Raw genomic sequence first — 13,100 nt, forward strand, 5'->3', positions numbered from 1 at the left:
AAAGTTTCACGTGTTAACATACGACAAACGCCATCTTATAATTCCAGCAACATTTTGGTCATCCCTTGCCGTAAGGGTTGGTCATATCAAGCATTGTTTCAGACAAATGTTTTAGGTAATGTTTAGAGGACTAACGACCACTTAAAACCGCTTCGATACTTTGCCTATAAAGAGAGGTACGATGTTTTTGGTCTTCGAAACCCCATTTTTTCCACCCCCTGGCCTAATGGTTGGTGATATAAAAAAAATTTACTTATATATGTTTTAGGCCCTTATTCAAAGAATAGTAGGAACTTTAAACGAATTCGATATTTTAATTAATAAGAAAGTTATAGCGATATTCTGTTTTTTTCGAAAAATCCCTCCCATTTCTAATTCCACGGTCCGATTTTGGCCGTTAACGAACTCAACCGAAATTTTGGGTCGAGTTTTTTTTAGGAAAAAAATTGAAAGTGATTGCCGCAAAATTACGGCAATTATCGTGTTCACAAGAAAATGTAATATATATATAAACTTTTGATCTGACGGTGGTTTAGGAGTCTGGAGGATTGAATTGCGAGGATATGTCGAAATTTTCCGGAAGTCGAATAATGGTACTCACTACAATAGATGGTTTTCTTATGAAATCTACCTAAAACATTACATTGTCCAAAAGTGTAATGAAATAAATATTTTTTAATTTGGAGGTTTTATCCATTTACTATCCCATAAAATTGGATAATTTATTCGGTTTGAAAAATAGGCATTTTACATAAAAATAAAAACTAATTTATTTTTAATTATTAAACATCTTCTACTGATTTTGAATAAAAGTCCATTTAAAACCATCGGACCTTTTTTATTAAATATCTCATCATTATTTGCAAGTCATTTAAATATAAAGTGATGCGTTGTGATATTAAATATAAAGTGATATTATAGTGTAAGCTGCCCTAACCTAATCGTATTATATTATAATATAATATAATATTAAATTTAAACTTGTGTTCATATTTTAATTTATTATAAGCGTGTATTATTAAATTTTTTTAATAAATTTTGTTTTTATAAGACAGACATTTTTAATATTATTACGTTCTTTAAATGAGATGTTTTATCTCTTTCATTTTTAAATAGAAAAATTAATTTTTAAATACCAAATGTAATAATATATTTTATTACTTTAGACCGGAACACTCGTTTATAATATGTTAACATTAGATTATAAACAATAAGAAATATATATATTTAACCATTTACTTCAGAATTATATTCTTTTTTCTGTTTAGCCACCGAAACCACCGAAACGTAAGATCTTACTTCAGAGGATGAATGAGGATGATATGTATGAATATAAATGAAGTGTAATCTTGTACAGTCTCAGGTCGACTATTCCTGAGATGTGTGGTTAATTGAATCCCAACCATCAAAGAACACTGATATCCGCCATCTAGTATTCAAGTCTGTAAAAACGTTATTCTTGCCTTTGCTAGGATTTGAACCGTACAACTCTCGACTTCGAAATCAGCTGATTTGTGATGACGAGTTAACCGCTAGACCAACCCGGCGGATTTACAAATTTAACCTGCTACTTTTTAAGATTTGTGAAATCGAATTGTTACAGCAGTGAAATCAATAACCAAGGACCAGTTACCGATAAAAATAATTTGGAACCGATTAAAATAATTAACTGTTATTTATAAATCCTTGTACAAAGTAAAGGAAGTATTGTGATCGCGAAAAATTTCGGTTTTCAGATTTCAACAGAAATTTCCATTTGACCATTCCTAAATCCATTTTGACTAGTTTCAGCGTGACGTCTGTATCTATGTACGTATGTATCTCGCTCGCATAACTCAAAAACGATTAGCCGTAGAATGCTGAAGTTTTGGATTAAGGGTTATTGCAACATCTAGCTGTGTACCTAAAAATTTGATTGTGTCAAAAAAAGCCCAAATCCTCACAAAATTGAATTTTCGACTTCTTCTTAACTGCAATAATAAGCCCTCATTGAAAGCTTTTCAACGATATATCAAAAGTGATATTTATTTCCATTCGTTTCAGAGTTATAGCCAAATAAAATTTTAATCGATCAGATATTTGGATCTTAGGGGAAGGTTCGAATCCGACTTCATTTTCTTTTCTTTTTTTTTTTAATGAAAAGTAAATAAAATTTCATTTCACTTATAACTTCTGTTTTTTTATTGTTATTATTGAATTATTATTTATTGTAAATTTTTTTTTACAATCAGAGGTTAATAATTATTAATAAATCAAAATAATTAAATTTAAAAAAAAAGTTTAAAAAAATGTCACTGGTGGTAAGGAGGAGATAAAAAAATGTCCACCTTAAAGTTAAGAAAAACTACAATTTACTTAATACGACAATGGTTGCATGTGAAAAACGTTTCACATATTTAGCATACGACAAGCCCCATCTTACAATTCCAGCAAAATTTTGGTCATCCCTTGCCGTAAGGGTTGATCATATCAGAGTTTCATACAAAAGTTTTATGTAATGTTTAGAGGACTTATTATCACTTTAAACCGGTTCGATACTGTGCCTATCGAGAGAGATATGATTTTTTTTCTCTTCAAAACCCCATTTTTTCCACCCCCTAAGGCAAAGATTGGTGATATCAAAAAACTTTACTTAGATAAGTTTTAGGCCCTTATCTAAAGAATAGTAAGAATTTTAAACGAATTCGATATTTTACTTAATAAAAAAGTTATAGCAATATTTTTTTTTCAAAAAAGCCACCCCATTTCCACCCCCATGGTCTGATTTTGACCGTTAACGATCTCGACCGAGAATTTTTGTCAGGTTATTTTTTTAGGATACAATTTGAAAGTGATTGACACAAAATTACGTCAGTTTTCGTGTCCACAAGAAAGTGAAATATATATATATATATATTGAGCTGACGGTGGTTTTGGAGTCCGGGGGATGTGAAACGCGAAGATATGTCGAAATTTTCTGGAAGTCGAATCTTGGTACCTATTACAACAGGTAGCTTTCTTATGAAATCGACCTAAAAAGAGATGGATCCTGTAAGCCCATAAACGAGATTTCAAATTGAAACCGTCAATAATAATAGAAAGAAAACAGAAATTCCATTACTTGGCAGTATTTATTTTTAATTAACTACCGCAAATAATACATATAAAGAATTCTCTTGCAAACCAACAATTTCAGTTGCCGGTATATATCTACCGCTTCAACATCTATCTATGAAACAGCATCAAATCTTTACTCTTGAACATTGTCACAAGCAGCTGTATATAATTTCATGGATATATTCAAATGGCGTTTATTCCTTAAATCTTCCATTTGTGGAATGGAAATATTGCTGAAATTGTAAGAAGATGGGGCTTGTCGTATGCTAAACGTGAGAAACTTTTTTCAAATGCAACCATTGTATCGAATAAATTTTAAGAAAAACCTTAAATTTACTCAAAGAGATGGAAATTTGTTTTATCCCCTCTTTTTTTTAACCTCCGAGTCCACAGTTAATTATAGCTTCTCAGGATGAAATGAATGATTTGTAGCATGTGTGATACCACGCCTGACCGGGATTCGAGCCCAAGACCTCCGGGTGAAAGGCCGATCGCTACCACTCGCGCCACAGAAGGCGGCTTTTAGCCCCTACTTTCTCTCTTTCTTTTTCCTGTTTAGCCTCCGGAAATTACCGTTCAGGTATTACTTCTTAGGATGATATGTATGAGTGTAAATGAAGTGTAGGCTTGTACAGTCTCAGTTCGACCGTTCCTGAGATGTGTGCTTAATTGAAACCCGACCGCCAAAGATCACCGGTATTCACGATCTAGTATTCAAATCCGTGTAAAAATAACTTACTTTACTAGGATTTGAACGTTGGAACTCTCGAGTTCCAAATCAGCTGATTTGGGAAGACGTGTTTATTCCCTACTTAGCACAGGTGAAATCTACCTTCGCCTTCCGGCGTGCGGAAAGGGATTTTTTTATGTAATCATAAAAGTATTAATATCTGTTTTAAAACAATAACTAATTTTTATACAGCAGTAAATATTTAACATCACAAGTTACACTCCAGGTGTACGAGTATTATTTTAACAGAAAAAATAAGCTTTTGAATATACAATTATTGAACCATATTCATTAATTTATTTATTATTAGCATTTGATTTATCATATTGAAATCCTGTAATGGATTGTGTGTGTGTGTGTGTGTGTGTGTATGTGTGTTTTTTGGGTTTTTTCTAATGGAATTAATTACAAAAGGTCAGATAAATATATGTGTTTGTATATCATCTATTTGCAAATACGTAAATGCATTTCTAAATGGTACAGATTGCTTGTTGAGAGTATGGTTTATCACGTTTTCGTAAATTGCGCAACCATATATATGTATGCTACCTACCACTCGTAGAGTATATATATATATATATATATATACACTATACGAGTGGTAGGAGCACGAAAGTGGAAAATGGAATAAGTGTTCGACATTTACGTGATTTCTGTCTCTAATTGCATCAGTTACAAATATTTACTAAATTGAAATGTCAATGACAAAATTTATATTCCGTTAATAAAACCGCAATCTCGATATCAGCTTCATTGTATTCTATGTACTATAGGACCAGTATTAACTGCGTTTCAATTTGTTTGCAATTATCTTCAAATAAACACATTCAATTTATATTATAATGTATATGTATGTATTTACATGGAACTCTTTTTTACTATCACATTAATTTTCCCATATAAATAGTTTAAAGCTAATTTTCTTATGAAAAAAATTGTTTCCCCCCACACATCCTCATTTTCTCTCTCTCTCTCTCTCTCTCTCTCTCTCTCTCTCTCTCTCTCTCTCTCTCTCTCTCTCTCTTGCTACTTATCTATTTATTTATCAGTCTGTTTATTTCTCTTTATTTAACTGTTACATTGGTATTTTTTAAAAAGTTGACAACACAGTTGTAGGACTTACCCGTCTCGCAGCTAAAGCCGCGTTCCGGGAAGGTCCTACAACTGTGGGTTGTTTCTGATGCACAGCTTACACACATATATACAAAACTTAATTTAACAGGTTGTCTGCCACACTGAAAAATGCAACATTTCCAAGGCAAGGTGGATAATGTTTTGCTAAAAATATCCACCGGTGCTGCCATTTTTTTTTTTTCAATTTCAATAAAGGTTTTGTTACCCTATTATTAATTTTTTATATCAATTTCACTTTACGACTTTACTTTTTGAAATATTCGAAAATAAAGTTGAGACATCAATTTGTGTCTCATAGCAACTGTGGATAACGATACGTCAATTGATGTCTCAGATTTTTTAACATATTTTAATCGAATTATATATATTCTTTTACTTATTAACAACCGATTGAATTTTTTTTTAATTTTACAACTTAGATTTGTTTGAATACTATTTTTATTAATTGATATAATTTTTTTTAAATCACATTCAATTGATAATTTTATTTTGAATTGAGATCTTTAAAGTAAAATCTGAATTTAATATTTTTAAGGGTATTTGATATTAATATCTAACTAAACTTTGTCTATAAGCAACTGGAATTAATTCACATTTTATTACAACACTTTTCAATGAGGTTTATTTTGCTTTTATTTGGTGATTTTCAAAAAAAAACATTCTTCAATTTCAAATTTAAAGGAAAACATCTGTGCTACATACAACATAAAATTATACAGAATTTTATCTTTAAAATGTGTCATTTGATACAAAAAAAATTAAAAGTAAACAATAATATTGCATATTAAGTGTAACATTACACTGAGATATTATTTGACGTCTCAAACCAGTATTGGATTGCAAAACTGAGACATCAAATGATGTCTCATAGCAGTAATGGATAACTGGCTGAGACATCATTTGATGTCTCATGGCGGTCAACCTGTTAAAATATTTATCATTTTATTTAAATATAATATGTCTTCCTCTATTTAATTCAATGATTCTAACTAAAGCGCGCGCGCCTACCGTATTTAATTCGCGCGGATGTGATCGTACTAGCGCTAGGTCGGCACTAATGTAATTTCACGACTTACGTAGAACAAATTATGCTTGCTCGGTCGACAGACCGGTGTAGTCACAAGAATTAACGCACCAGGTACCGAGTCAACCGAGGGTTCGAATTCGAACAAGTTACATTTTTACACTTTAAATATTATTATTTTATTCTACCCCTCATCTTTGACGTCACAACATGGCAGTGAGTTTAGAGCATTTTTTGAGGGCGGGGATGCGATTTTGCAATTTTTTTTCCAAATATTTTTAATTAGTAGTTAATAAATGAGTCTAAGAAAAATATTTTAATCAGGCGAAATCTCGAGATACTGATCTTACTCTACAGCCTCACCTTCTAAGTTGAAAATTTAACGGCTCAATGACCCATATATAGAAATAATCTAACTTTGTTTGATCAAAATCGTTTCCGTAGTTCTGGAGATATAAGGTGACGTTAAAGCTAACACCGAACACATGTACATAACGAACATTAACATCTGGAAAATTTCCATTCGGGTTTTTGGGTTGTTTAGGTTTCAAAACGTCAAGATTCAGTAAAAACGCATATGCTCAAATTGGACCGATTACAATACTTTTCCTTCTAGATCTATCGCTCTGGTATATCATTATCTAGACGGGAAAATAAAAAAAAAACAAACTCCACAAAAACATTTTTATTTTTATTTTTTATAGCTACTTTTCACTAGTTTTTAGAGCTTCGGCAGAAAAAATTTATTGAATTTTTAAACTCAAATGCTCTTTTCTACATCATTTAGCAAATAGCATAATATGACGCAAATATACGTTGTCATCAATTTACTGAAACGGTATTAATCTTCGTGTTCATTTATAAATCAGTCTATTAATGCAGTTAATGCGGCTTATTATTAAATCAAATATCTAATTAACTTAACGTTCATAAAGAGAAGGAGGTACTTTTACATCAGAATAATATATCATTAAGTTTTTTTTCTTTTTCAGCTATTTTACCTAGTATTTGATTTTCACTATTTTTGAAAACTCATTTCCGGTATTCCAATTGCGTAGGCGTATTTCAATTATTGATATTTGCACTTAATTATGACAGCGGCTTATAGGAAATTGTGTTGGTTATAGAAATTTGGTACGATTAGTAAACTCAAGAACTCTCCGATGTGAAATTATTGATTTTGATACGATTGGACTTTACCGTGCATTATATTCAAACCGTAAATTATATACAATAGTTCATTTAGATTACATACTTCGATAAAAACTGCTTTAATTAACCTTAAAATAAAAAATTACAGTTAAATTGAATTATATTATAAAATTATGCAACTACATTCCAAAAAATTATGCAACTACGTTCCAAAACTTAATTTAACCTATTGTTAAACAATAGGTTAAATTAAGTATACTGTTTTGGAATGTAGTTGCATAATTTTATAATATAATTCAATTTAACTGTAATTTTTTTTTACGGCATCAACTACTACGGTCTTTAGCCCGGAGGTCCTGGAATTCAAACCGGGGACCTCCGGGTAAAAGGCTGATACGCTATCACTCCACCACGAAGATCGGCAAAATAGAATTTTGACTGATTAATTGCCAGGTATTAATTTTTATTTTTTTACAAGAAGAGAATTTCTTTAAAATTTGCTTATCGAAGGATGTAATTGAATTTTTTCTCTACGTTATAATCGTTCCATCTGACCCCGAAGGGGAAGAACCTTCCACGGCGACCGCACTCGCCGTGGAAGGGGCTTTAGGGGCTTTACCGGAAGGTCCTCTTCAACACTTCAACAGGCATCTTCCAGTTTCAATTTGCATCAATCAGGATGCCGCCGATCCGAAAAACCACAATTGACATTCCCATCGGTGTAGTAACACCGATGGGAATGTCAATTTCAATGTTAAAACCGAACACATGTCAATGTCAATGTACATGTCAATGTTAGTGTAGTAACACTAACGTAATTAAACCTAGCCAATACTCTTAAGAAAGACCAAACCGATTGAGCTGAATTATTCTACCTAATCGAAAACGGTAACTAGGTGCGAGCCCAACACGTAACACCGATCGAGAATTAATGAAAACAATCCCTAACTAAAAACAAAACAGAACACAAAGAAAACAAGAACAAAACCACTAACACTAAGACTGTACAACCAACAAACCGAAAACCACAGACCAAAAGAAAAAAATACCATTCGGCACGTCGGAAGGCGGAGGTAGATTTCACCGGTGCTAATTGGGGATAAAAAAGATTTCCACCTTAAAGTTAAGAAATTTACTCGGTACGGCAACGGTTGCAAGTGAAAGAAAGTTTCACATGTTTAGCATACGACAAGCCCCATTTTCTTACAATTCCAGCAACATTTTGGTCATCCCTTGCCATAAGGGTTGGTCATATCAAAATTTGTTTGAGACAAAAGTTTTAGGTAATGTTTAGAGGACTAACAACCACTTTAAACCGTTCCGATACTGTGCCTATTAAGGGAGGTTAGGTTTTTTTTCGTCTTCCAAACCCCATTTTTCCACCCCCTGGTCCAGTGGTTAGTGATATCAAATAACTTTACTTATAAGTTTTAAGCCTTTATATCAAAAATAGTATTAACTTTAAACGAATTCGATATTTTACTTAATAAGAAAGTTATAGCGATATTTTTTTTTTAGTCCTAGAGAGGAAAAAGTGGGGTTATGAATACAAAAAAAATCGTACCTCCCTTAATAAGCACAGGTTTAAAGTAGTTGTTAGTCCTCTAAACATTATTTAAAAGGTTTGTCGGAAACAATTTTTGATATGACCAACCCTTACGGCAAGGGAGACCAAAATGTTGCCGGAATTGTAAGAAGATGGGGTTTGTCGAATGCTAAACCACTGAAATATAGAAATACTGGAATGGGCACTGCCTATGTCTAACGTGAGCGGAAAAGGAACGTGAGACAGATAGATTTAGAGGTATAGTTTTCATTGTCGCACAGTGCAGCGCATGCGCATTGTACCTAACGTACCGTCCCTTCAGAAAGTGAATCCATAAAAGTTAATTGTAGTTAATATTAAGTGATAAAATCTCATAATTCTATTTAATTAATAGAAAAATTTCAATGCTTATGAATATTAAATAAATGTTGAGTTAATCATTGTATCATATAAATGTTTTTATAAAAACTTTCTACAATAACTTGAATTATGAAAGATAACTTGTGATTTGTGATGAGAGAGTTCGTCACATACTTTTTGAACGGACTGTAGACAAAGAGAGGTATACCTCTAAATCAGCTATCTTTGTTGGCACAGAAATCTAACGCCAGTGCCCATTCCAGTATTTCTATATTTCAGTGTGCTAAACATGAGAAACGTTTTTTCACTTCCAACCGTTGTCGTACTGAATAAATTTGAAATTTTTCTTAACTTTTATGGTGGAAATTTTTTTTTTTTAAATCTATTTAGCACCGGTGAAATCTACCTCCGCCTTCCGGCGTGCCGAAAGGTACTTTTTTCTTTATATTCTTTTTCCTATTTCCATTAAAACACAGATTTTTTATTTCTTTATGTTTCAAATGAACGATTTTATTTATTCATTTGGGGAAGGACTTTTAGTAAATCTATCCAAATTTAACATTTTTAATGACTGATAAAACCGGATTATAAAATAATATTTTATCAAGTTTTATTTTCCTTAAAAACAACGACCTAAAAATGTTTAATCCTTAATCTGTGCCGGTGGGGCTTCAAAACATCGAAATTTAGGAACTTCTATTTTTTTTACGTTTTATAAGATTTTTTTCTTATTAATAGGCAGTCCGCCAGGCTGGGGTCTATTGGTTAACTCATTGTCGCAAATTTAATTACAGATTTTCGAAGTCGATGTATCTGAGGTTCAAATTATATTGAACGATCCGATACTGTCCATCTCTAACCACCACTACTCTATCGGTGGGGCGCCATTGTACTCTACCGATAGGGTTGGGTACACTGAGTTTAAACGAAAAGGTCGATTTATTAAAAATACTCTTTTTGAATATTTTTCCAGTAAAATTTATTACACCGGTGCCCAAAAATGAGTGCAACATATTTAGAATGTACTTACGTATGATCCAACGTAGAATCCGAACGGTTGAATCGATTTAAATGTATGACCCCGCGTTGGAATCCTTACGTTAGTAAAAATTACGGATTTGAATGCTGGACAGTGGATACCGGTTTACTTTGTGGTCGGGGTTCAATTAACCACATATCTTAGGAACGTGGTGGTTAGTCTAAGTCTATACAATACTATACTTCATTTACATATTTTCATCTCATCGGGCCTAGGGGGGGTTTTCGTATTCTTCACTAGTTGAATAGATTGCAATGTAAATATTAGAAAAAGAAAATTAATAGGCTTCAAAAAGAAGAAGATTAATAATTTTATCTATATATATATATATATATATTTTTTTTTTTTTAAGTAGAAGACGATTCTTTAGTGATTCTGTTTTAAGTTTTTTTCGGGTGAATTTTTTAACAAAAACTTTCATTATTTACAATGAATTTAAAAGTAATTTTAATTTTTTTATAGTCATTATTTGGTAGTCATGGATTTTTATAATATATTGATATGTAGACTAATTAAATATTAATTACAAATGACATTTAAAAGAAAGTTGTGTTATTTAAGTTATACAAAAAATGTAATAATCCAATATTTGAAAGAGTTGTAGGTAATGCTTCGTAATAATTATTATCAATATTTTATCTTTATCAAATCACAGGTTTCTCATATTTCCTCTTTTCCTTTTAATCACTTTTTTAATATGGAATTATGTAGGTCTCTTCGTAAATAAAATAAACATTAAAAAAGAAACAAATAAAACCAAATTATTAAAACCTTGACTAAAACGTTTACAAAGTAATATAATATTCTTGTTTAAATTTTACTGACCGATTGAATTTCATGTTAAATTAAAGGTTAGGAAATAACATGTAGTTTTTTTTAATTTGACGTTAATTTGATATAAATCAAAATTCAAAGAAATTTTAAGTAGGCTACTTTAATTGTTATTTTATTTTATTTTATTTTTTATTTTTTTTTTTATTTTATTTTCCTCAAAATCACCGGTTAAAATTACAACAAAAAAAAAATCTGATGCGGGCAACGCGTGACTTCCTATTTTTCTGGTTTTTTTTTTAACCTCCGTTAGGTATTGCTTCAGAGGATGAGATGAATAACTTTTAGCGTGTGTGAAAACGCCCAATAATTTGGGTGTCACCTTCAAGTTCGAGCGAGAGCAAACTCTCATACGAGGGGTTCCAAAAAAGCGGGCCCAAAACGGAGCCTTGCAGAACGCTCCCCGTATACCTCAAATTCCTTTCCGCCATCTTCCGTCGAGAGTATCATGAGTCGGTCACGCAGGTAATTATCAAAGTAGCGACCGTGTAATCTATTACTCTTCTCGCTTTTAAGGCTCCGATAACCATCGACGGTGAGGTAAACTATATTTAAATATAATTAATTTTTTTTTTCGAATTTAAATTGAAATAAACAATATCGCATATATTACTAACACTACTTAAGGAAATTATTAATGAATGTTGTAGAACGATATAAAAAATGTTAATATATATATATTTTTTATTTTCCAGAATAGAATATCGACCGGAACTTTGCACCGTTTATTCTGAACCCAAAAATAACAAATCGTCGGTGTTATGTTTTTTCCACCGTAGGAGCTCAACGGCTAAACCGATTAAGATGTATCACCCCGCGTTGGAATCCTACGTTACCGGGAGTGTCATAGGAATATAAATTTAAAAAATCTGCAAAAATTATACCTTATAAAAATTCTACATACAAAATTGTCATCCAAACTCTTTAATTATCCTATGTTAATAATTATCTTATATTAAAGATCAATGGTTTTCAGCAATGCTTTTTTGTTTTTTAATAATTATCTCTTGTTAATAACTATATTTACCGATTTATTTGTGATCTTTGCAAATGTAATACTGGTCTGTTCCTTTTCTAAAGTAATGTTTATTTTTTTAGGGTATTAGTTTTATAAAAAATAATTTTAATAGAAAAATAAATTTGAAAAGATTGTATATAGATCATTATTTTTTTTATTTCAAAAGTAAATTCCGGCAGTTGTACCAAATCAGCAAACATTTATAAATGTATATTTAATAAAATGATGAAATAAATCAAAATTTTTTGTTTATAATACCTGTGATCTTCTGTTTGGTCTTTTATATAAATTACAGATTCATTTGGTGATTACATCGGTAAAAAATACGAGCGCCCTTCATAAAGTATTATTTTTCTTTAATTTACTTCTTCGGTTACTTAACAGTGATTTTTTTTTTAATTTTCCTTTGTTACCTTTTCTCTCATTTTTTCTTTGATTTTTACTTCTACTTCCTTTTTGAATATAACGCCTTAAGCGAACGTTTAACTTTACTATATTGTAAAACCAACAGCAAACTTTCTTTTTTTTTTGTATTCTCGTTGCTGGGAAGGTGCCAGAGTAGACAGTTGTAAGGCAGAAAAATAATTTCCAATTTTCTCTGGTAAAATACCTCTATAATTGAAAAATGAAACCTTTTACTTTTTTTTAAAGTAAAAGTGTTCATTTTTCTCTCATTAAAGAATAACAACTGTAATAAAATAACCTAGTAAGAAAATTTGTGTTTTTTTTTAATACAGAAATGAAAAATTTCTTCTGTAAAAATAAACAGATTCCTTATTACCTGTAGTAATTAATATATTTTGTACTTTTTTCATTCAAACATCGTCTTTACCAGACAGACCGATTTCGATGAATCTTCTTTTACTTTTGTTGCATCTTGCTCTAGAACTATTCTGCAAGAAGAAAAGTATAATAGGTCCAAAATGGAGTATAGGTTTGTTCCATTTCTCTACAATTGCCCGGGGACCCCAAAAAATTAAAAAAAAGTGGAGAATAATGTTTGTACGTATGAATATGTGTCGACGTGTTCGGATGAACCAATTTTGATAAAATTTGCCACAGAGATTCGTATATGTTGGTCAAAATTTAGAGTTCAATATCTCTAGGGAATAGTGTAGATGGTTTTTCGGATTCAATTTTTTTTAAGTGTCGTTAACATAATCGCTCTTT

This window comes from Lycorma delicatula, chromosome 11 (assembly GCF_047948215.1).
Source record: "Lycorma delicatula isolate Av1 chromosome 11, ASM4794821v1, whole genome shotgun sequence".
In the NCBI taxonomy this organism is placed as follows: Eukaryota; Metazoa; Arthropoda; class Insecta; order Hemiptera; family Fulgoridae; genus Lycorma; species Lycorma delicatula.